General features: G+C 40.4%; 2 long non-coding RNA genes across 4 annotated transcripts; both read left to right on the top strand.

Moving 5' to 3' along the window:
- The first annotated feature begins 6 nt into the window (after positions 1-6).
- LOC130609512 (uncharacterized) lies at positions 7-1786 on the top strand. Of its 2 annotated transcripts, none has more exons than XR_008974798.1 (3): positions 7-177; positions 714-823; positions 1684-1786. It is a non-coding gene; the product is annotated as an uncharacterized LOC130609512 (long non-coding RNA). The 2 variants fall into 2 exon arrangements; XR_008974799.1 differs by lacking the exon at positions 7-177 and adding an exon at positions 226-291.
- A 10384-nt stretch (positions 1787-12170) lies between these two features.
- LOC130609511 (uncharacterized) lies at positions 12171-14724 on the top strand. 2 transcript variants are annotated; one of them, XR_008974796.1, is made up of 2 exons: positions 12171-12278; positions 12601-14724. It is a non-coding gene; the product is annotated as an uncharacterized LOC130609511 (long non-coding RNA). The 2 variants fall into 2 exon arrangements; XR_008974797.1 differs by having other exon boundaries at positions 12171-12282.
- Positions 14725-25634: the final 10910 nt, after the last annotated feature.

The following is a 25634-nucleotide window of genomic DNA, read 5'->3' as shown; positions in this document are numbered from 1 at the left end:
CCACCTCCTCCTCCTCTCCCCATTTGTCCGTCGCACAAAGGCGTTCGCACCTACAAAGCCGAAGATGCACCTGCAAACAAGGCAGTTCCCCTCGCCTGCAACTCCCCCCGGGGCGGCACTTTATTTGCAAAGCGGCGTAATTGGTTTAAGCTTGTGGGGAAAGAAGGAGAGACAGAGGTGGGAGAAGGGGAGAGTAGGAAAAGGGGTGTGTGGGGGGGGACGACGACGACACACCCTCCCTTCCAGATGGACAGGACAAATGCTAGGAGGGATCGGTGGAAATGAAATGAGGTAGATAAGGGAAGGGCAGCCCCCTCTGAAGAGAATGCAAAAGGCCGTGCAGCCTTAAACCCCCGAGACTAGGGGCAATATTTACTGAAGTCCAGTAGATGCTCCTTTAACTCGATGGCCGGGACGTGCTCCAAAGTTCTGAGTCCTGCAGTCCACAGGCTACTCCCCGCTCCCGCCCCTCATTTCAAAGCTGAGTACCACTCAGGTACCTCCGCACCAACCCCGCTACTGCCACGGCGCCCCCTGCCCACAGCACCCCCAGGGACCGGACCGGACTCTCAGGGCTGAGATCAGAAGGGGCTCGGCTCTGCGCTCCCCGAAGCCCTCCGACCTTCGCCATAGGCTAAACCTAGCCCCTCAAGAGGGGTTGCCATCCTGCGTAGAGCGATGGTGATTTTTCTTTTCTGGTGCCTTACGTTTAGAAACCATGTGAGTCACCGCTCTGAGACATAACACTACAGGCACCCGATAAATGCGGACAGAGGCTTGAATGCGGATCCGCCGATATTAACCTCCGCTTGGCAAACATCAGGTGAGTCACTGGAACCATTTTATATCTTTACTGTGGAAAGCCTCCAGCCCAAAGGGCTTCCTTTGAAAGCCCTCTCTGGTGCCAGGCACCCAGGAGCAGTAATAAGTAGCGGATATCTCATTACCAACTTCTTGCTCATTAACACGATTTCTCCCAGAGAATAGAGCATAAGGAATCTACAAAGGCTGGTAAAAGGTAAAGAGGGGCAACACCGATAAGCCAAATTGACATTGAACAATGCTCTTTATTATTATGGAGGGAACATCTCAGTCTTTGCAGACAAACGTTTATTTCCTGTTTCTGCCCTGTCCGGCTAGTCGAGGTCATGTCAAGACCACAGCCTTTTCTTGGCTTCTCTGCCCTATCCTTTATGGGTTTGTTCCTACCTAGCAACTAGAATTTCTATCACCTGATCGTAAAAGATATATATAAAGGCAGAACCAAAATATCCACCCATACACCACCCAAACAAACAAAATTCACCCAAACCCAAATAACTTTCCGGGCAATGGGAATCTGAAAGGGAATTAAAGTTTATTGGGATTTTGAAAAAAGGCTTTCGTATCATACCACACAAACCAAAATACACATCTGGGGCTGAACTCCTGCGTGGCCGTAGCATGTTTGTCGTTCAGTATGATCACAGTTGCTTCCACAGAGATTTTCCCTCGAGGGGTCTGCGAAAACGCCACTTTCACAATTTTATAATTTCTTACACAGAAATCCAGGATTCAAATGCCGAGATAGAACATATCTCCGCCTTGACAAATATGTTTTAACTTGTCCTCTAAATGCGTTTTCTGTTACCCCTTTCTTTGTTCTTTCCCTCCTCGTCCTTTTTCCTTTAAATCTGGCTACAGAATAAAGTCAAATCCTAGAAACAAACAAAACTCTGGAATCAGCAGACGAAAAGAAGGGGTGAAAATGTGTCTTGAAGGAAATAAAACAGATAAAAGCACTTTCTCAAACGGTCAAACTACACCCGTGGAAATTGGAACAAAACCCAGCGGAAAATCCAATAAATATTAAAATTGCGGTATTCATGCACGCATCATCCCTCTTTTCCTAATGGGAGCGGTCTGCACATCTGAAAATATAGACCCTTGGGCTGCGGCTTGTTCATTTCAGTGCTCAGGTCTGTGGGGTCCAGCCCCCCCCCCCCCCCAGCAGTACAGCCACACGCGACGAGGCTGTGAGGGATGCGGTCGCCGCAGCGACCCCGCTGGCGGCAACTCCTCCCTGAGTGACCGACCCCGGGGAGGTGCTGCCCAGCTTCCCAGAGCCCACCCCGTGTGAGTAGCACACCCCAGGGGACGCCGGGCATTCCTCTCAGGGCTCCCTCTGTACCCGGGAAGAAAACGCAGGCACGAAGCCGGCCGCGCTGCTCTGGTTCTGTTGCTAACCGTGGAGGTGTTTCCCCGGGAGGAGCAGACGTGGTGCCCGGTAAAGCCTCTCTTTGCGCCGGCCGCCCCCCCGGGACGCCCCGGCTGGGGTGCCAGCCGGGCCGGGTGGAGAGTGGAGGGAGTCCGGGATTGTGCAAAGACGCAGCGCCTCCTGTTGTCCAGTTGAGGTCCCGGGCTCAGCTCCTTCTGCCTGAGGGTGCTGCCGTAGGTGAGGGCCCAGGCGGGATCCTGGTTGTCATCACCTCAGAAAGCCGTTCGCCTCGGTGAGCAAACCAGCCAGGCTAAGGCAGAGCCAGCCGCTGCTGGGAGTTCCTTTCAGACCCGGCTGCTGTGTCGCAGTCCCAGAAGAGAAAAGCCTTCCTTGTGTGAAGAGGTGAAGAGGGGTCATGGCGGCTCTGCCCGCGGCCACGGAAAAAGGAGGGTATTTCGGTGTTCACCCTTGCCCTGCACTTGATCCTCTGTGAAACCCTATGTGGAATCCTCTGAGAGTCCAGCCCGATTTGTCCGTGCCCTTTGCAGCAGGCTCTGTGGGAGGGAAGGGCTTTGCTGGAATGGAGGACAAGTAACAGCAGCAAGGAGCACTCCAGATGCGCTTATGAGCTTTCTAGACTTCGCGCTGGCAGCCTTGGCCCAATTTACACAGAGCCTTTCCCCAACTCTGGTTACTGTGGCGCCAGTTTCTGATTAAGCTGTACACTGTGGGGTTTTTAAATTTTTATTCCTTTTTCTCAGGGGTTGCTGTCTGTGCAGTCTGGAGAACAGCACAGGCCGAGGTGAGCGGTGGTTTTGCTTCTAAGCGGGACCAGGGTCTCAGTACCCGGCTCCATCGGTGAGCACTGCCAAGGGCGGAAACACAGCAACTGACCCGAGAAAGGAAAGCACTCTCATGTGTGTGGAGAGGCGCATGCCCAGGGGACCCCGTGTTACCAGCGCCGGCTGTTGTACCTGGGCCCCGCAAAGGCCACTCGGCAAGTGGCCGGTTTTGGGGAAGTGCTGTCGGGCCGGGTCGAGGGGTCTCGCCCGTGGGAAGCGGCCTCCGGTAGTGTCGCGGGGACCGGAGCTCGGCAGCGCCGTCTGCAGGTACAGCCCCACGCGTAGGACTGCGACCGGTGGAATCAACGGGGGCTTTGATTTTAACTGCGGAGGGCTGTTTCAGATCGCTCAGCTTTACCTTTCCCCTGGCAGCGGCAGGGCCTGGCGCCACCCCATCGGTTCAACTTGGAAGGTCTTGATTTTACCCCAACGCCATCGTCTCCTAGCCGGGAATTTCTCGGCAGCTCTTGTGCGGGGTAGACGTCTAGCTGGAGAAAGAGCTGCGAGGTTATTTTTGCATCAGGATGCCTTCCCTGATGCTCACAGTACAGCCACCTTCTCTTTCCCCCCAGACCCTCTTCCTGTCTGCTCTCCAGGGGGGCCAACCCAGACGGGTCTCCCTCGAGACAGTGGGGCCCCTCAGACTCTCCCTCCTTTTCCCTGTCCTTGCCCACCCATCCCGAAAGGTGGGAAATCCCCCTTCCCATCTTTTCCAATCCGAATTCCTCTCCCATCCAAGGGAGCAAACAGTAATCGGGTGGGAACGTGCCGCTGCCCTGAGCCGGGTGCTTTGGCTGGGAGCGGGGAGGTGCTAGGGCGCTCCGGGAGCAGAGGTCGGTAACCGCTGGGAGCGCCCCTCGCTCCCGAAAAAGCTCATCAAGACGGCTGTAAAGTCGAGTGGCTTGTTTCCCTCCCTCACACAGGCAGAGCCGACCCGCCTCTGTGCTCCTGCGCTGAGCCCTCGCTGAGAAGAGGCGGTGGGGGTGCCCTTGATACGACCAGGCTCCCGCTGCCCCCAGCATTCCCGGTCCGCGAGGTCGCGAGACGGTGCGATGCGGTAAGGTAGCGTTTACCTTCCTCTCTATCGGGAGCAGCGCCCGGGCAGGTGAGGGCACTGCATGGGGTCAGCACTTGCTTTGGAGCCTTTGCTACATGAACTTTTCTTACCTCCGACCGTGACGACTAAGCGACCCTCTTTTCCCGGCCGACACGCACCCCCGCTGCCCCGTCCCTTGCAGGGAAAGCCGTGAGGACACACCCCACCCTCCGGGTCCGGCTTCCCCTCTCTCTGCCTGCTTCTCGGTCGCTGTTCTCCCTCCCCGTCAGCCGCCGCAGGGCGCAGGAGGCCCCGGGGGGGCCAGGACCCAGGGCAGTGACGCCCTGCTGCTGGCGGGAGCGCAGAGGAGCGTCGGCCCTTCCGGGGGCCCAGTCGTGCGGGGCCGCGCCCTCGGGGCACCGGCAGCAGGTACTTGCCGGGCTCTCAGGGGCCAGACTCTGCGGGCGCCTTCTTGGGCGCTGGAGCACATTGTGTGGCTCGTTGTAGTAGCGACTTTCCGTTGCCAGATTTTATTATATTTTATATATTTTAGTTTAGTTTAATTTAGTTTTTAATTTGTATTTTACTTTTTTTTTTTAGTGCAATTAATTACATTTCATTTTTCTAAGCATCATTCAGAGTTGACGTCATGAGACTGGAGCGATACTCCTGACATAAATTACAATAACGCACCCGCCTGAGAATAGTCGTTTGTCAGGCCAGTTAAGTAAGCAGAGATAGTGAAATGAAAAATTATGAATACTTTAATATCCAGCGGTTGCAGCGATGACGGTAAGGAAGACTCTGAGGTTTTTTGTTTACTTTAGTGCAACAAAAGAGTTCTTAACTCGGTAAATCATGACCCACTGTATACAATCACTTTAATTTTGCTAATGGGGTTAGATGTATGTATGCTGTTTGCAGAACTCCAGCTGGCAGGATGCCCACACTGCAGTGTGTGATGGGCCAACTGTGTTTTCCTTTGTGCAAAAATAGATGCATTTGATATTTCTTGTTTGATTCAGAGCAGCCATGTAGGTATTTATTTCAGTTATTGGGCATTTTTTTTTAATGTTATGATTTACTGAAAAATAAATGGAAATGCTTCTGTTGTGTATTTCAATTAGTGTGCCAGTTCTTGTGTAATTGCTCAATTTTTGTTAGTTTTGTTTTAAGAAGTGTTTTAAAGTAGCTGCAGTACTATAGCATGGAAGAAACAGTATCAGAGGAGATGGGAATTCAGTTGTGCACAGAGAGAAACACATGCACATCAATGGCACTCACTTTGTAGAATCTCACCCAAATTGCAAAAATAGTATTTCAGGACATACACAGATTTTTTTTTCAGGAAGCAAGAAAGCAGACTAGGACAGTGAGTGCAGTTAATATAAATAAACTGATATAAGAAGCAGAGCTTGGTAGGAGAGACACTTTTGCACAAGTCTTAGAATTACTTCTGTGTTAAAGTTGCCCAAGTGACTTAATGGACTAAAGTCTGCATTTTCCCCCTCCAAACGATATCTGCTGCTTGAAAAAATGGTATTTCCACTAGAGAATAGAAAAGATTCTCTATTTGGAATCTTGTTTTTTCAAAACTTGTGGTGTGTTTTCTGTCAGAACATATGTTTTACTAATATAACCCACTTATTGCTGTATTGGAGAAGAGATGCAGAGCTGATCAACTCTTTATAATATTCTGGTCAAAATAATACTTCATGTCTTCTTCAAACTGATCTTCCTGTGCAGATGGGCTTGATTTGGTACCTTAGATTTTGAGCAATGGAGACTGGAGGAATGTTACTCTTCTTTCACTGCATAACATTATATTTTCAATTTGTTTGCTCTGTTTTCCTGTACTTGCAAAGAATTATTTGTTTCCCAGTCTCTATCTCTACAGCCGTTTTGCACAAAAGCATGGGAAGAGACTAGTATCCATCATAAATGGCTTTCTTGGCTGGCTTCAGCTCTGAAGAATCAAATGTACAAAATCAAGGCTGGTTATTTAAACTCCTCCCCAGGGAGCAGTTCCACAGCTTTACCCAGCTTGCAGTTCCTAGAGCATAAGTTATTTCAGGCTGCATTAACTGCACATTTTCTTGAGATGTATTAAAATGGACAGTAAGCAATTGTGGGATGTGTAGCAGCATTATCATGCATACACAAAAACACTTTGGCCATTTACTCTATCAGGGGACATACTTAACCTGCATATAGCAAAAATGTTGTTTGCCCTGGAGAAGGATGGCCAGAGGCCCTCTGTAACATGTCTTGTAGTTTTGCACTGAAATGTGAGAATGTGAGAATCAACTAGTAACACCCTCAAATCATAAGTGAGACCCATAAAATAAGGACAGTCAACTAGTATCTATGGGAAAGTAGAAGAAGGTCTGGATTTGGTAACATTTTAGGACTCCTCAGGGGCAGCAGCTGTTCAGCATTTTGGAAATTAGTTGGTCCTCCCAGCAGTTGGCCTAAGCTTCTGCTGTTGCTTCAAGCATTTCAAGGGTGAATCTCCCTGCTGAGCAGTTTTAAGGGAAAGATATCAGGAAGGCCGCTTAGCTCACCATGTGCCTTTCCTTCTATCACATGAGCTCAGTTCCCTGTGCAGACAAGGAAGAATGAGATTAAATTAATTCCTCCTCCACTCCTCACCAGCCAACAAGGCAGCTGCCTAAGTATTTCTGCAGTGCATGTAGTTTCAAGTTTACATCTTTTTAGGTAGTGACTTAAGGTGGGAGGGAGTCCAACATTTGACCTTTCCTTCAGTTCCTCCAAAAGAGAGATTCTCTGTTCCATCCCAACAATTTCATAGCTCATCAGGTGGCTTTCTTAGTACCCATCAAACAAACAATCTTTTCCCCTTTTCAGAATCAATATCTAGGAATATTTGCTTCAACGTCCATCCCATGCCACAAACACTTTAAATCTTTTTTAACATTATCCTTAGAAGCAGCTGGAACTTCAGCCTCTGCAGACACTTGCCTTTGCAGGGCATTTCCTTTTGCTGAAGACACTGATGAGATATGAAGGCTTTTCTTGTGATTAAATGGGATTTCTATGTCCCCCAACATTGAGTCTTCAGCTGTGAAACCTATGAGATCTACAAACACACACACATATATATCTACATCTATATATCCACAGTCAAGCTGTTGTCCTAAGAGAACAGAAGAGTTGGACTGGAATAGCCAGCCGAAAATTCTGGTGTATTAACTGAAAGGCAACAGAGAGCAGAGATAGTATGATCAAATTTTAAATCAAAATCAAGTATATAGGGCTGAGTCCAGCAAATACTTTGGCAAGTGTTTAGCTGTAATTTCTCCATTAATTGCTTACACCTTTCTTCAAAGCCAAGAGCATCTCTGACCTTCTGTCTATAATAATGGCTATGTGTGATGGGCTTCTAAAAGTAACTCATGTAATCTCTCTTCAGTTATATAATAAAATGGCACATATCTGGTATTATTACAGTCACATCATACTAAAAAATAAATCTGGGATTCATGACCACTTAAAAAGACCAAATGATTTTCTTAATGTAATGATTTTCTAATTATAAATATGGTTTTAACTAAAAAGGCTTGATCTTCTTTCCAACATCATATTTATTTTTAATTTGAATTATAAAGGAAATGCCATTATGCAAATAATGTGTTTCAATCAGAAAAAAAAAAAAAGCCCAAAATTATAGGATGAAGAAAAATTTTAACTATTTCTGTTGGCATAGAACTGGCAAATACAGATATCTCACAATCATAATGGAGATTAGTAGAGCTGGGTGTGCATATTTGTTATGGATCAAAGATAGGATATAGTGATTAGAAGAATGACAATGCTTTCAACACTCACAAAGGGATTGAATGTGTGATTTATAATACTAATTCCACAAAACCTTCTATGGCTGCTTACTGCACAAGGGATTCAATATGGATTGATCACTGAAAAAAGAAAAGTATTTCCTTCAGCTCAGCTGGATCAAACCCTTGCAACTAGACAAAAAGCTTTTCAGTATTGACACTCTCTGATTTAAGAGATTATTCCCCCCCCCCCCCCCCCCCCAATTTACTCCATTCTTCTGTTACAGATTACTTTCCCCACAGTGTAACTGTCTGAGAAATCTGTGTGCTACATTCCCAGTGGCCATACTTCACAGTTCAGTATTTTAGTTTATAACAAATAGATTTTGCCTGAGTATTTATGGACATTTTATATGGCAGAAATATTAAAACAAAGATGCTGATGCCCTTACAGTAGTCTGTAACCTGAAGATACTTACCTCTGATTTTTTATTTACTCACAGTCAGAAACACAGACTCAGTTATGAATCTGCCACTGGTTCTACTAGAGGACTTTGGAAAGTCATTCAGACTCTCTTTGTTCTAGCTCCTGATCTCTAAAATGGAATAATTCTACCTGGGCATCGCGGTGAAACTGTATTTGTAAATATGCTATTATCCTTGCTGGAACTATTGCATTGGTGATAATTTCGAGCAAGCGTATTGCCATTTTAAAGCAGAATAGACTAGTGCTCTGACTGTAGTAGCACACTGAAAGAGCAGAATACTTGCTCAGAGCTGGGGGTGTTTTGGACTATTTAGTGTAAAAAGAGTTTCTCAGCCAGCTGGAAAAGCATATCAAGGCAAGGCTTGGTATCCACTGACTAGTAAATAACTAGCATCAACACACTAGTACTAGCTAGATGTAAGCCATAGTAAGCAAAGTAGTTATGCTCCTACTTTCTTTTTTCCTTTAGGTAACTGCTATTCAGCTTTCCAAGGACTCTTTCTGGCATTTTCTGGAGAGCCCATACCAGGCTGTACATACTTCCTATGTACCATGCTGTCCTGATTTCTGATTGCCCAGAAAAGGTGACTATTGGAAACACCATTAACTCCTCCTGACCGTGCTCCAGTTTCTTCCCAAATCCTCTAGGGCGCTTGTGCATCTCAGACTCACTCCAGAATGAACTTGGATCATGGTAATGATGTACGCTGGGTGTGGAACTTATTACATGGCATGGACTCAGCTAGTTTAGGAGAAAAGAAACTGCATTTTTTCTACTTTCTCTAGCCAACTGAACAATGTTTTAATGTTCCCTTTTCTTTTTAAAAATAAAAAAAATCCCAGTAACATTAACAGATTAATAACATAGACAATACAATTTGTATGATATTAGAAAGCATAGTGGTCTGGTGAGGCTTAATTAAATAAAATAATGATGTGTACCCAGGAACTGAGATTGCACGAGGTTTTCCAAAACTAGATACATTTGCTAAGCATAAGCATTCATCCACCGATTAAATTTTGGACTTTGCAAGCTGCAGAGATAGGGCTTAACTTGTTTAACAAAATAACTAATGTTAATAAAAAAACACCTTCAGGCTTTGAGCACAATTGTGTTCATTAAGGGAGGGGTACATACTAATAATAAATACATGGAGAAAGAGGAAAAAGCTTTCCCTGATTTCTTGTATATCAGAGACAAGAATCTCTGTAGTCATCTCTGGAGCTCAGGCTGAGGACCTGTAGGATACAATGGCAGCACGCACTTCTGGAATGACTACTAAGCAATGTGTGTGGCTTGGTAGGGAAAAAAAATAACAGTGTTTGGGATTTCACTTGACATCTGCTCTCTTGGGTGCTTACTCACTTTGCTTACACGATCTGGAGTCTAAATGCTGTAAAACAGGAAACATTTATGAACCAAGGCTTCAACCTTTCTTGCAACCTAACTGCATTCTCCAGGAGCTAGCCCCTGATCTTCTGCAAGCAGAGCTGACATACAGGAGATATAGTAAGATAACACAACATACTCATTTTCAATTTTACCACAAATATTAACCTAAAGAGGAAACCCATGTCTAAGGATTTTTTCTTCTTCCTAAGATTATTATCTTTTTTTTTTTATATATAAATGCAAATCATTCTTGTCATTCAGCAGCTTCTTACTAGAACTTCCTGATGCAAATACCTCTTCACATGCAGAGGCTTTTCTTCCACATCCCACTGTGACTCCCGCAGAGAGGAACTGTTCTAGATAAATGAAATTGTTCAGGCTTTACTTACCATGTAACTAGTTTGAAATGAATCTGTTCTCTAGGTTTACAGCTGCATTAAACTGCTAATAGGATTCATCTTCAGTGAGGCAATTGAACACTTCATTCCTGTTCTGAACTGCTCTACTGGCCTTGGACAGCTAACGAGAATCCTTTAGCACAGATCAGCTACTTGATATTCCACCTTCTGGTACTCCAGCTACTCTGGGATTCCTTCTAGAGAGAGGGAGAAGCAAATTAGACACCAAACACATATGCTTATTACAGGCCTTTAATCAGTTACCTTGCTATCAGAAGAAGAAAACCTGCTATTAATTGGGATTTAATATGACTGGCTAATGTGTTTTTAATCTTCAACAAGTTTTTAGTTGCATTAGCAAGATAAAAGTTGGTCATCTTGCCCAGTGTAAGAAGTATTGTTTGTTTGCAAGGAGTACACTGGCTATCCCTTTGAACTCCAGGAATACAATTAGGTGGGGAAAAAAAAAAGCTACAAAGCTGTAGCTGAAATCTACAAAGAAAGGAGAGGATAATAGAAGACATTTGCCTGTTAGATCAGTGCAGCCTTTCAATCAGGTGAGTGCTATATTTGAATCCAATATATGCAGCTAGAGCCTACAGTTCCTTGTACATGGATGTTTGAGACCCAAATGAAGAAAAAGACAAAAAACCCAAACGAAAAAACAAAAGCCACCCCCCCCCCCCCAAAGAAAACCTCAACTTCATTTTTACCAACAATAACATAAATACAAATACGTAACAGGCTTAAGTGGATTGCGAGTGTAGTTTTGTGAACTGTTGCAGCCCAGAGATTCAGGGAAATTGTAATGCTTTGAGTTCAGATTATATACAGGAAACTATATTTGTGGTTTTTTTTTCCTCTTACTGTTATAAGCTGCTTCACTCTGCCTGTGTTCTAGATAGCCAGCTTTTCTTTCCGGATCAATGTGATCCTATAGGATTGTGCCATCGTTATGATTGTCTTGATAGACTCACTTTGACTTTTCACATTTTCTTTTAACTTAGATGTCTTTTTTATAATTATTTATTGATTTATTTATTTCCTGAAGTTTGATTATTTTTGGCACATTTTATCATCCTGGTATTTGTTGGATACTGGAATGGTCATATATCTTCTTGGTGCACTTCATACTTTGTGTGTGAAAAGAACTACTGTTAAAATTTAACTTTCACCAGACAGCTGTCAAATGTGTTTGATACCTCTGTTCTCTGAAGGACAGGCTAGTAAAACTGGAAGACATGGGGTCAGGATTCCTCTCAGAGAACTGGTTTCAGACTTTTTGCTCACATTAACACTGCAAAGCTGGTTGGTTTATGGAGTCTGAGACAGAGTTTATCCTGTTGAGATGGGTCTATCCTGTTGCAGGCAGTCCCTACTATTGTAAATAAAATCCTGACGACAGAAAGTTTATCGGTGATGATAAACAAGTCACACACGGCCGAACTGGCTTTTCACCTGCAAGCTGCCTCTTTGAAAATTAGGAAAATTAGTTTTACGGGGGAAAAAAAAAAAAAAAAAAAAAGTGTCTGTAATTATGTCTAGGAAGCGGCTGCATTGCATGGTACACAAATTCCCATCCAGGATATTTGTACACTTCGTTTCCAGGGCAAAACTGACTGTCAGCAGAATAGGGTTGCCATACACAGGAGACAAAGAGGGCTGAAAAGGGACAGATCCCCTCTCCCGCACTGTACCCGCCAGCTTGCGGGTCTCTAACGCTGCTTCCGGATGACGCTGAAACTTGTGGGCCTTAAGATATAAGCTCACTCAAGCGAGCAAATTCTGACCAATGCTCGCCACACAAAAGCCTTCACGTCCCGTCCCCGAGGGTCGGAGGACGCGCTTGTCTCCCGAGTCCGAGTGATGCTGTGGGAAACCTTGCGTGGCATGGCCCTCCCCACCGACAGGGGGCGCTTGCTAGGGGTGGCAGCCGGCACCGCCGTCTCTCTCTCTCAGCGGGAGCCTCATTGCTTGGATGCGGAGCGCGTCCTTCCTCTGCCTTCCAGCTTGGTAGCGAGCGGCCACAGCTCTTGTGGAGTTTACGGGCCTGGCTCCTTGTCGTCCTCGGGGCCGCCGGCTTCTTGTGGGGCGGGGGAAGACGAGCAGCCTTCCTGTGCGGGGCTGTGTCGGTGCGTGGCGGGGGTGCGGTCCGGCCGCGGAGACAGTGAGGTGCTTCGCTGAGGGTAGGCAGGCCCTTTGCCTGCTCGATGGGGAGAAGTGAGGCTTGGGGAGGGGGGAAGGTCCCAATTTAAGCTCCCCAAAATAGAAACAGTTCAATTGTTTCTTCAGGTAAAATGCTAATACCTATTGTTGGTGCTTAATTGTACACATTCAGAGCAGTCTTATTAAAGTCAATGGGGCCCTTAGCAAAATGAAGTAGTCTTTGCAAGATTGGGTTCTGTGTTGGTATATAAATTACAAAACCTTATTTCTGTTTGAATTTACAGGCTGCGTACAGTGGGAGAAACTTGCTAGAAAACATGAGCACTTTGGACTGAGTTATGTGGAAGAGCTGAATACGATTAAGGAACATGAGACTATATGCAGGGAGTCTCAGTGGGGTAGTCTGAAGATCAAATAAGCAATAGTTACTGTTCCTAGGAACGTGAGCATTTAGCCCTTATTGGAAGATTTAACACCAGATCAATCGCATCAGTTAAGAACATTATCCTCTCCAGAGGTCGATGAGTCCACATAAGCCTGTCATGAATATAAATAAAAATATTCCTAATTAATTCATCGGGTGTTCTGAAGTTCACAGAAAGGATCTCTTCTGAAGTAAGAGACATGAAAAAACAAACTCCTCATCTCAGGGTGATGACTCAGAGAAATAAATCCGTGGCAAAAGGCAGTGCTGACAAAAATCGGGGAACTTGCTCTGAAGAAGTTAACAGAGAAAGTGCCACTTGTAGTCATGAAAGTACAGTTGTAAAACTGCCAGTAATAGTATCATTTGCAGGTACCACTGAGAAAATCCTAATGGTCAAGCACCCAGCACCATCTCGGAAGCCAAACTGCAGGCCTAATGTTCATGTTCATAGATCCCCTATCTCATTAAAAAAGACAAAAGCTATTAGTAAAGAAAAGGATAGAGTGCATATGCTACAGATGAATCTCCAGAATTTAAAAAGGGATAAAACTGGAGAAACAGATGCTGTAATTATAGATAGTGAAGAATTTAGCTCTACAGATTCTGATACAAGTAAAAGCTCTTCAAGAAAGGGAAAAACAATCTGGTAAAGCTGTAAGAAGTGAAACAGAATAATTTCAAAAGCAAAGCAGCAAGATTTAGATGTTCGATTGGGAAGGGTGCTGAGAAAAGGAAGCAAGCAGCTAAGTGTGAGGTCTGCTCAAGAGTATTTGAAAGAGGCAAGAGATGTGACTAGACCAGACACTTCAAAAATGTATGAGAACTTCCAGCAGAGCAAACCTGAAGAGCCTACTTCCACACCAGCATTGCCTGTGAAAGAGGTTGCAAGGTCTATTGATGAAATAGTTGCTTCCCTGCAGTCTACTTCTCTATCTCCCTCAGACCAGACGATCAAAGAACTCCTGGAGAGTGTTCTTGGCCAGAACTACAATATAAAAATGGAAGCAGGTGAACCAGAACAAGAGCAATATTTTTCTCTTGGGTAAATATTACTTTTACAAGAGTTGTGTATTTTTTTTTCCAGCTCCTACAATGTGTTACAGCACAGAAGCCAGACAAAACAAATCAATAAAGGCACTAATGTATCATAGAACATCCTTCAGTGTTTCTTCTGCCTTTTTTTTTTTTTATGTCCTTAAAAAATGAAAATGAGCCAATATCAAAATATATTAAAATAGAAGTTATTTTTGGGTATTATTTTTATTATACTGCTTATAGTTTAATACATCTTTTACGTTAATCTCCTTTCCCTTTTTTTAAGATGATACATTCCAGTCTGACAGATGAAAAAATGCATTAAATGCATTTGGGATCTTGTTGGAAGTATTGCTTCTTTTAGTTATTGTTTAGTTTGTAAAGTCTTGATAAGGCAAATTCTTTATTGTTATGGTTAAGTAGATTGTGTAAAGAGCTGTAAGAGAGTCCCTCCCATTAGTTACATCAAAAAGTAACACTGGATGTCAGGTAGATGCTACAGAAACTTTTTTTTAGATTTTCACCAGAGGATTGCTGATTAATTTGTTGACTAGGAACTTACTATCAGGTGTCTTTTTGTCCTCTCTTAGCAAGACTGATAGTTTTGTTCTAGTTCCAAGAGGATTAAAACTTACGTCACAGAAATCACTGTCACTCTTGGTATTTCTGCTAGCACTTGTAAGGGATGCTGTAGAATGAATAGATCCATGGACGGTGAGCTACTCTTTTTTTCCAGCAGCAACTGACTCTGCAAGGAAGAGTGGAAGACTGATGAAAAGTGTATGAACCTGTGTTTTAGGAGATGATAAAGAACATTGTGTCCCACAACTATCAAAATGCTACCTTTTATGATCAAAAAGTATCGCTTGTCGAATGTATGTGTAGTACCTTACATTACATTAATGTGAGATTGTCTGTCTTTTGGTTAAATAAAAAAAAAAGGGGGGAGGAAAAAGAAATCCTGAACTTATTTTAAATGTGTAAGTCCGTGCAATAGTTCTGAAACTGTGTTTCCAGTAGATTTATGTCCTCTGATTTGATTTTCCACTGAGAGCTGTATGTGTGGTTGAGACATTCACACTGTGTTCCACTCCATGTATATTTTCTAGCGTATTTCAATTAGGTTTGAAGTCAGAGAAGACTCCTCGGTGTTGCAGCATTGAGATGATCCCTCTACATTGCTTGCCTTGTATTTTAGGAATCTAATAATTTGTGACTGTTCTTTTTGGTTGAAATCTGTCAGCTGGTTACAAGAATATTTCAGGCAGATGTGAGAAGGGCTAAAGAAGATCCTGGACCTGGAAAACCATTTCTTGTTCAACTTACTAGAAATAATTGTTAGTGTTTGGTAACGTGCTGAGTTGCGTGGTTTTTCTTATGCTTTTATAGGTATGTCTTATGTTCTAAGTAAGATTTCCAAAGTTTGACCTCCAGCAAGTCCTGAGACTCTAAAATTGGAGAGAATAGGTATTTTCGGTTGTTTGAAGTGAGAGCTGCTGGGCTCTGAGCTTTGAAAATCTGACCTCTGGCGTACTGTGATGTTTAATTTTTTATTTCTAAAACTTATGTCAATCAGGTTGAAAGTAAAATAAAATTTTGAAATTGGTGATGACTTTCTTGTTGTTTGTTTATAATTTTTAATTTAATTTTTTTTAATGTATGGAGATATGGACATTAATGAGGGTAAATGAGACCCTTACTGATCACCTTTTTTTTTTTTTTTTTTAATTTAAATCAAAGGCATTTGCAGCAGGTGTCTTTTGAACTTAAGTGACCTTATAAATAAGATGCAGACTCTAGCATTTCTTTATTATTATGCATGGTTTATTTACAGTGAGCTTCAAATCTTGCCTTCTGTAATGAAGTAAGAAATGTATTCTTTTAACTGAAATAGAAACACTAGGAAAAGAACTACTAAAATAAAAACAAGCTCTCAGAATTAAATGTGTTTTTCTTTTCCTGCTAAAAGAAAATTCTACTCTCTTTTTCTTGATCTTGCATTACTGACTGGTTGTCATTGATAGCTTATGATACTGCTGTGGGGGCTGAATGCTGGTTTTGGTCCTGCATTGAAAAGAGTATTACCTGGGGAATGGAATGCCAGCTCGGTGGGACATTAGTACTCAGTCCTGTTTCCTTTGAGGGAAATCAGTTGTGAATAATGATTCCTACAACAATTTCTGCTAAAAAGTAGAATTTTTATTATAAGAATAATACAGTTGCCAATGCCTGTAGTAATTTTGTTGTCTTGAGGCTTGTTGCTACCCCTAAAGTATACTGAGTTTTTAAGTTATATGTCGGATTAGTATCCCTAGGAGGGTGTTTATTTCAGAAATGCATTTTCTTGGTCTTCAGCTTTCTTGAACCTTCAGCTCATTTTTAGTTAGTTACTGTTTTCAGCAGATCCATTCTTTGATACCTGAGATGAACTTGTGAGAGTGGTAACTGAATGAACATTTTTGTTCTTTGAAAAATAATGTAAAATTTGAATGCTTCCATTAAACAAGGACTGTACAGTGCACCATACTAGCAGCAAGTCAGCATAAAGTATACTTTAGTTTTAAAAAAACATGTCTAGCTCTCAGTCGTGAGGCCTTGAGAAGTTTTTCTCTGTAATGCATTAATACTCTCAAAAGTGCTTTGATGGAGACTAATTGCTGTTAAAATTCAAGAAGAGATAGACTTCTTGAATTTGCATTATATCTATAAGCAAATACAAGCATTTCCTCGTAACTTTACACTATCTCAATTCTTTGCTCTGTGTGTTCATTGTACTTCAGCTGACATGACAGTTGCGCAACAGACCATATGCTACTCTCTTTAGGTGTTACAATGTGTATTCTAAGTATCATGGATATGAGCAAGAGACTTCAATTTATTTCATTTAGCTTTCTTTAAGTGGTGAAAACCCTAACTCTTCCTACTGGTTTTCTTATTTTCTGCCTACATGTGGCTCATGGAATGAGCTCATGGTCTTAACATCTTGTTAAAATGTGGCTAAATCAAGACCATGATGCTTGTTTTTCCCTGAGTTTGCTATTAACATCCTTAATTCAGGTGGCACATATTATTGACTATGCTCGATAGGCTTAATCATGGCAGAGGCTATGGCACTTCCTGCCACTTGCTGAAGGGAGCTGCCCAGTCTTCAGGGGGCAGTCTTCTGGAGCTCCCAGTCTTCTTCTACTACTCTGGGATATGTGATTTTTTATTTTTTTGTTGTTTTTTGTTTCCTAGAACAGTTAACTCGTATTACTTTAGTTTTTTTTGGTGGTGGTTGTTTTTTGTTGTTTTTTTGTTGTTTTTTTTTTTTTTAGATGTTTTCTGTTCATAACCTTGCAAGAAACTGCCTAGGGAGAGATGCGAGATAGATGATTTACCTGTGACTTCTGAAGTATCTGTTTATTTCATCAAAGTTACCAATACCAATATCTAATTAAAAACAATCAAATTGTGGAGTTTGTTACATTTCCTTATGATCATTAGGCCCATATAATTTATGCTTGTCCTAAAAATGCTACATGCTTTATGGGGCAAGAGCTATCTTTTTATCCTGAAGTCTAACAAAATGGGAGACCTTATTAGGTCAGTAAGCTGTTGTTATGAGAATGTTTTGGATTTTTTTCTTTAAATCAGATAGATTGTAATCTCTCAGAGTTTCAAGCTTTGTCAAAGGGGCACAGGGTGATTAGCTGTTTGCGTAGTTTGTATAAATTCACCATGTTAAAGGTTTAAAATATTTATACATTCACACATTTAGATTGACTTTTTTGTCATTTATCAGAGTCTTTTCTGCACTGGTCATAAAGAATTTTCATGACAAAACAGAGAGGAAAGTAAGTTATTTTATTACCATGAGGAATCAAAGACACACCAGATGAAACTAAGATAAATTGAGAGGTATTTAACTTCCCCACAAACCCAAATAAAAACAAAAATCAATTTTCTGTATGTCAGGACTCATAATGAATCTTTTCAGCTACAAAGGGTGCCACAGACAAAGTGACTGAAAAATGTTAAAATGGTTTGTAATGAATTACCAAGGTGTTTGGGTACCTAAATATTTTCTATATCTGTAAGGAAAAGGCTGTGGCTAATAAAACTGTTTTTTTGAAGGCACAGCAGAAGATTCTATCACAGGGTTAAAATATCAGTGCAGCTTCCTCAAGAATAGGCAGAACACTCAAGAACAGACTCCCATAGGAATTAAGAGTTGCCACAGATCTGAAGACTCTCATTTCCCAAAGTTAGATCACACCTCTTGGGCCTTGGTTTTAATGCAGACACACACCCCATAGTATATATAGGCAGTATACATCATTTTATTAAAATAACACAATAGCACTGTGCCTGCAATTCACCCATGGGGAGTGAACAAAAGAGAAAAAGCCGCACCCAACAAAAGAAAGCAAACACATAACATGTACAGGTGTCTCAAATGAAATTAAAACAATATTTGCTCATATAATCTGTTGGTTTTGACAGATCAGGAAAATGAATATGTAAAATTTTAATTTACATATTATGCAATAGTTTAGAAACGTAAGTTGATCCAGTCTGGTTTAATGGGAAACTTTGTGAAAATTTCTCTTTGATTTTATAAATTATATGATAAATTGCATGGGGAAAGAATTACAGTTGGCTAAGATGGACTGTAATAATTACTTTTCCATGGTAATCACCATGTCTGAAAATATGCATTTGTTGCAAAGAAAAGGAAAGTTATTTGGTATAGCTTGAGAAGATAATGCTGAATCTGTTGCTTTTAGTCCTGAGTTGTACTACATTCCTCTACTTTAGTTCTTTGCTTTCATGGTGATGAAAAAGTAGTAAGAATTTTTTTTTTCTTAACCTGTCTTTTCTATTAAAGGTAGATTATATTATTAAGGCTTTAGTTAAAAGCAAAACACCAATGTGCAACTTCGTAGATTTTATTGCTTTATAGTTTACATTCTCGGGGTAATATATACATCTATTGCTTTGTGTTGGCCTGGAGACTACTCCTTTTTTCCTTTTCATTTTCTGATATGCAAGGAAAATGTTACAGCTCAGAATATACTTCTTGCATGGTATTAGAGTTAGATGCAAAGAATCTAACTCAAGGGCATTAAACCCCCCTGTATTTTTAGGTTGCTACATGGACAATACATTCAATGAAGTGAAAATTCTACTGTGTGGGAGATTCTTACATTAAAAGAACAAATGGAAGGTTGTAGTGCCAGCAGAGGATTTTTTTTCATGATGTGACAAACCGTTTCTAACACATACTCAACTGATAGCTTTAATGTGTTTTTGCATCAAGTTTTGGCTCTGAAATATTTTCCCTAGAAATGTTGAACATTTCTGTAGCAGTTTTAAAGAACTGTATTCTAAAATGAAATGCAGTTTAGATGTGATATTTCTGTTTGTTACTGTTATCTTTAAAACTTGGTTCCTCAAGCCAGTATATGGCACAAAGGCTAAAGTACATGTGTGCTGAGTTACGTATATATGTGCTAACCAGGTGCTTAGAAAGTGCACTGTCCTTAAAACTACCATCTGTTTTGAGACTTCTTGCTGCACTTTATTTCTGTTTGGTGGTTTGGTTGTGTGTTTTGTTGTTTTTTTTTTGTTGTTTGTTTTTTTTTTTTGGTGGGTTTTTTTGTTTGTTTTTCTCTTTTTTTTTAGTTTTTTTTTTTTTGCGTATGTGTGCACATACTGTAACCAAAAGCGGACTTGCTGAATTGTCCTTTTGAGAAATAATAGTATGTTTGGGAACTAAGAACAACTTCAAATTTTATAGTAGCTTTTCTGCTGGTGGAGCAATTATAGTTCTGTTTGTGGAGAAAATGATTAACTGAAAATTGCACTCATCTTTTAAGCTTCTTTACTATAAGCAGTTCTGTAGAGAATTTACTTATAGTAAAGAGTTAATTATGTGTGTAAATGTTCGTAAAAGATGAGCCTAATATAATTTGGTTTTCAATGTACTTTTTGTTTTTAAACTAATTTATGGCCCAAACTTTATTTTATGCATATGTATATTGTTTTGTTGTTGTTATGTTCTGTAAGGTGGTGTTAATTATATATATATATATATTTTTAGCATTCTTGTTTGACACTAGTTTTCTGCTCTTGCTTATACAACAGGCTCCTGAACATGAGGAAATGAAAACTGAATATCAAGTCCTGCCAAGTTTTCACCAAGCAAGCCTGGTAACATTCTGCATTATCTAGGAATGTTAAAATATAATAAGTTCATAGCGCTTCTGTTTGCTTGCAGAGTTGTTAAGATAGGTAGTTCATATTTTAAACTGATAAAACTGGGAAGGAAATGAAATAGTCCTTGAAAACATTTTGCTAGTTCAGAAATCACAAGTATAAATTTATTTTTGTCTCTTTCTCTTTTTTGTCTCTTGTTCATTCCTTTTCTTATGGGGCTTGATTCTCCAACTGCTGTATATAAAGAATTTGCTTTTATTGAGTAGCATGCCAATTAGGGAAATGGAATCATACGACATTAATCTATATGCATGTTAGATTAATGCCCATTGTTCTATGCCTTTCATTCAAAGAGTTTAAAAAATTTAAACGTATATATGTTTTATGGGTTGCTTACTGTTTAGAGGCATCTATGATTTATTTGCTTTAAAGGATCATAGATCTCATTATAATTTTCTGATGTGTGTTTCTTCCTACATTTTGCAATTTCTTCTTGCAGGTACAATGTAGAAGAAATAGACCAGATCTTTGATGAGAAACTTCTATAAGTATTATTGTTTAGTGTTAGTCATTGTAGGTCCTTTGCCTATTACTATATTTATTTCTGGAAATCTAGTTAGCTGTTATGGAAGCATTTGGTTAAAGGTAAAATTGATACAATATTCTGAGTGCTTCATAATATGCATGGATGATGAAAGAATAATTGCATATAATAAATATTGTTCTGAGTTAGTTGTCAGGGAGCACAAAAGTGTTTCTAAAAAAAGATTGTATGCTCACCGCTTACCATTTTTTTCCCCCTTTCCCTCAGAAGACACCAGTAGTTCAGAAAGAATTTCAAGCAGCAGAAAATGAATCTCTAGCTAGAGATGACCTCTTAACATATAATAAGCAGGTAAGCAGGTGTTTAGTACTGTTGTGACATGGTATTAATTTTCCCATGCTTAAGTTTTGATTCTTTAGAGCATATAGAGGTCTGCAAGCTGTTTCCTTACCACCTGCCCTTTAAAAGAAGGTTTTCTATAAAACAGGTCTTCATACTGGTCTTGCAGCTTAAGGTTAGAGAAGAAAACAAATTAAGGTTCATTCGGTCAGATGTTGGGTTAGGCTTTTCTTTATGAGATTGGAAAGAAGATTACAAATGAAACAATGTATAAATAGAATACTAATCTACATTTAACAAGTGGATGCCTTCCTGGAAAATGGCATAATGCTCAATATCCTTTTGCTTTTGTGATATTTCACATACACATGACAAAAACTCTCATTCTGATATCAACTCTATAAAACTTAGCTTTTTAGTAGAGAAAACATATTAGGTTTATAGAGACAGTAACACAGAGGACAAATTTGCTGCTAAAACCAAATTATGTCTTTTCCCACATGTTGTCAGTTTCTAGTGTTCTGGTATTTCAAGCCTATAGCCAGGTACTAAAATAAAATCTTAACCTGATTCCTTCTGTAGCTTCAATGGAAAGAATTACTTTGTCTTAAGGTTATTAGATATGCTTATTGTAAAACAGAATAATGTTTACATTGGTATAATGATGACAACCAAGGATGAGATGTTTCCATTAGGCAGTGTTACATGCAGAGATATAGGATAGCGTTGGCCTAAACTTAAGTAAGATGAACACAGGGCTGATTAAGCTACATGGGAAGACAGATACAGGTGTTGTAATGGAGATAATGGGATGAAAATGAAAAGGCAGACACACATGTAGGATACTTGTGGATGGCCCAATATCTGCAAATACATTGTTTCACGGTCTAGTTATTGTAAGGCAGAGGTCTAGTTAAAACACTCCTGAATGGAAGTGTTATGGGCCTTCCTTCAGCTGTTTCTTCATCTCCTTCTACTGATAACACTTTGGCCCTGAGTGTGTCTCTTCAAGCTACAAGAAGAAAAGGATAGCGGTAGTCACACACCTGGAATTCTAGAGCACTAGCAACCAAATTTTCTGATCAATTGTAGGATAATGCAGAAGCAAAGATGCCCACAGCTTACCCTGAAGAGCTAAGGGACAGGGGAGCTCTAAGAATGGCTCACAGGGAGATGGCAGAAACTTTGTATCGGTCCTGGCACTGCATTCTGCGATGGGGCTACAGTAGGCGTGAATTAGAGTCTAAAGTGACCTGGTGATGCTGCCCTTGAGCAGTTCCAATTGGCAGGCATTCTTCTACATCTAAGGATTCATAATTTCTTAGCAAATTTAATGTAGCAAAATTATTTCTGTTAGGTGTATTAGAGTTCTTCTGTTGAAGAAAATGGATGAAAATGAAATTCTGTTACTTTTTAAAGATTCTGCTAAATTAGAAAAAAATATTATGCTTTGAAACTTTCCATGTAATATTTGTCTATCTATAGGGCAGAAATATTTTTAATCCTTCTTTAACTGAAACCTCATGTGCCATTTGTACTTGGCTATAGTATTTTATATAATTAATAATAATTATGATGTTTGCAGGTAGTTTTAAAAGTATACTCTCTAACATCAGTTGATCTGTTGATTACTATTGATCCTTTGGTTACTAAACTAAATATGCTAAATGATGTGTAAACAATACACAGTGCAATGTCATGGATGGTAATTTTTATAATATTCAAGGATATAGTAAGATAATTTTATGACCTCTAAATTATATACTGTTTGCTGACAGAGCTGTTTCCCAGTTATCTAAGCAGTACTGGGGTACTGTGATGTTTTTTAGACAGAATTATTTTGTGCAGCATGGCACTTCTGTAATGCACTGGTGGTACTGTTGCAAAGTAGTTTGCAAGATTGGCACCTCAAAAAATAACATATGTTTGGTTCTATTTAACCCAAGTAATATGTAATTTAAATATATTATTTAATTTGAAAGTGCATGCTTTCACTTTTACACATAGGAAAAAATAATGGAGAAAAAATAAAAAATAAAATAAAATATAAATGGTGTTAAGAATCCATATGTATTAGCTAAATGCTCTATCAGATTGTTAGTAGAACTATTTATGTACAGAATGAAGGTAATGTACTGTATATTAGTACTTCTATAGAACATTATTCATTGGCATATGTTTGTGACATCTTATTTTTGAAATTATTTTGCTTTGCTTAGTGGGCTGCAGGGCCCATACAATTTCAAGATTAACTGGTTAATTGTGCAGATGAACTTGAAGATTTGGTTATACAGAAAGTCAGATGAAAAAATGCAGCTATTTGCTTTAGGTGTTGTAATTTTGTTATATATGTAACTGAATTACATAAATATTTTGATTAAAATGTTGTGTGTTAGTACACTTATTTTTACAAAGAAAATGAAATAAAATATGACATTATACACATTTAAAATGTCCACCTAATAGTGTGTTACCTCATGTCTCTGGTTTTAGGCTTAAAGGAACTTCCCTCTACTTAGTATGATCTCCATAATTCACTAGCAAGAGAGTGTTGAACTTCCCCTTCATGATGTTTCATGAAAAAGAGAATATGACAGAATTTTGGTGTATGATTTTATAGTAGTACCTGCTGTAATTTTAGTTTCAGAGGTTTTCATTAGCCGTATTGGTAAGACACGCACAAATATTGTTGAGTATCTTCAGTTACTTTAGATATCACTTATGTGGTTTTTTTGTTTGTTTTGTTTGTTTGTTTTTGTTTTTTTTTCCCCCTAAATTATTTCAGTACCTGGGCATTCCAAAGGCTGGTAATGGCAATGCAGGTTACCTTTTTTTCTAGAGACTGGACAAGAGATAAAGAAACATTTACTTGACATTCAAAAGCAAAGTTATAGTCTTATATTTCACTCATTTTAATGATAAGTTTTCAGGTAGATATAATACTTTTAATTTATTCTTTTTTTTTAGCTTATTTTCTGTATATAAAATTTTGGTTGACTTCCAGTTTCTCTGGTAAACAAAATATATGACTTTGGTTCTTCATATTTTTTTCATGTATGTGCTGATATAAACAGTAGTGTTGATTTCAAAAATAACAATACATTAAACCATTTTAATTTTGAATAAGCAGTTTCAGAAGGTAGTGACTCATATATCTATTATGGTTATCAGTATCTTTTACTTGGTGATTAGTATTCTTATTCATGAACTATAAACTTCCATTTTCCAGAGGAACCTTGACATGCTTGTGAGGTGGGCTGATGCCAACCTTATGAAGTTTAACCATGACAAGTGCAAGGTCCTACACCTGGGTTGGAGAAATCCTGGGCACAGCTACAGGTTGGGCAGAGAAGAGATTCAGAGCAGCCCTGTGGAGAAGGACTTCAGGGTGTTGGGCAATGAGAAACTGAACATGAGCCAGCAGTGTGTGCACTCGCAGCCCAGAAAGCCAACCATATCCTGGGCTGCATCAAAAGAAGGAGTGTGACCAGCAGGTCGAAGGAGGTGATCCTGCCCCTCTACTCTGCTCTTGTGAGACCTCACTTGGAGTATTGTGTGCAGTTCTGGTGTCCTCAGCATAAAAAGGACATGGAACTGTTGGAACAAGTCCAGAGGAGGGCCACAAGGATGATCAGGGGGCTGGAGCACCTCCTGTATGAAGACAGGCTGAGGAAGTTGGGGCTGTTCAGCCTGGAGAAGAGAAGGCTGCATGGAGACCTCATAGCAGCCTTCCAGTATCCGAAGGGGTCCTATAGGGATGCTGGGGAGGGACTCTTCATTAGAGACTGTAGTGATAGGACAAGGGGTAACGGGTTAAAACTTAAACAGGGGAAGTTTAGATTGGATATAAGGAAGAAGTTCTTTATTTTAAGGGTGGTGAGGCACTGGGACAGGTTGCCGACAGAAGTTGTGAATGCTCCATGTCTGACAGTGCTCAAGGCCAGTTTGGACAGAGCCTTGGGCAACATGGTCTAGTGTGAGGTGTCCCTGCCCATGGCAGGGGGGTTGGAACTAGATGATCTTAAGGTCCTTTTCAACCCTAACTATTCTATGATTCTGTGATTCTATAATTTTCTCATGCAGTGATTTTTTCTAAGTACTTAAATACTGCTGAAGTTACCAGTAGACATAGACATTGTGCCCTGTTATATTTGGGGCATAAAACATGTAAGTGGACAAAGAAGAGTAAAATCCTATGCTTTTGTGATTCATTTAACCGGGTATGTGACTGCAAGTCTTCATTAGAGAAGTATTTGGTCACAGCAGTTGTATTTTTTTGGTTCCTATAAATTAAGGTAGCCAGCCTTATGAAAGTAATTACCTTGGTGTATCAGGTAATTACTAAGAAAGTGGACTTTCACACTGAGAGAAATATTTTTCAAGACAAAGCACTTTAAAATTTGTGTTCTCCACTGTTTTGCTGTTTCTGTTTGTCTTTGTTACACTATGATTATACTGTATTTTCTTGAGCCTGCTTTGTTGTGTGCAAGCTTTTAAGTGGAATTCAGAAGAATCCTTTTCATTGATGGTGCTGCAAATCTCTTTCAGGAAGATACTTAACAGTTTGCAGGAAACAGAATAGTGGAATGGTTGAGGTTGGAAGTGGCCTCTGGGGTCATCACAAGGAGCACAAGGATTTAGATTCTGAAGCTGAGTTTTATGAAACATTTGCAGACATTTTGGCAGCAATGATGACTTCAGTAGTTCCTTTTCCTTGCTGTTTGCTCTTGCTCTTGGATTACAATGTGGGGACACTCTACAATGGAAATGAG

The sequence above is a fragment of the Pezoporus wallicus genome, unplaced genomic scaffold, assembly GCF_028554395.1.
Source record: "Pezoporus wallicus isolate ANWC-B61680 ecotype Strahan unplaced genomic scaffold, APGP_CSIRO_Pwel_v1 contig_3486, whole genome shotgun sequence".
NCBI lineage: Eukaryota > Metazoa > Chordata > Aves > Psittaciformes > Psittacidae > Pezoporus > Pezoporus wallicus.
Note: the sequence above shows the minus strand (reverse complement) of the source record. Positions and strands in the feature narration are given on the sequence as shown.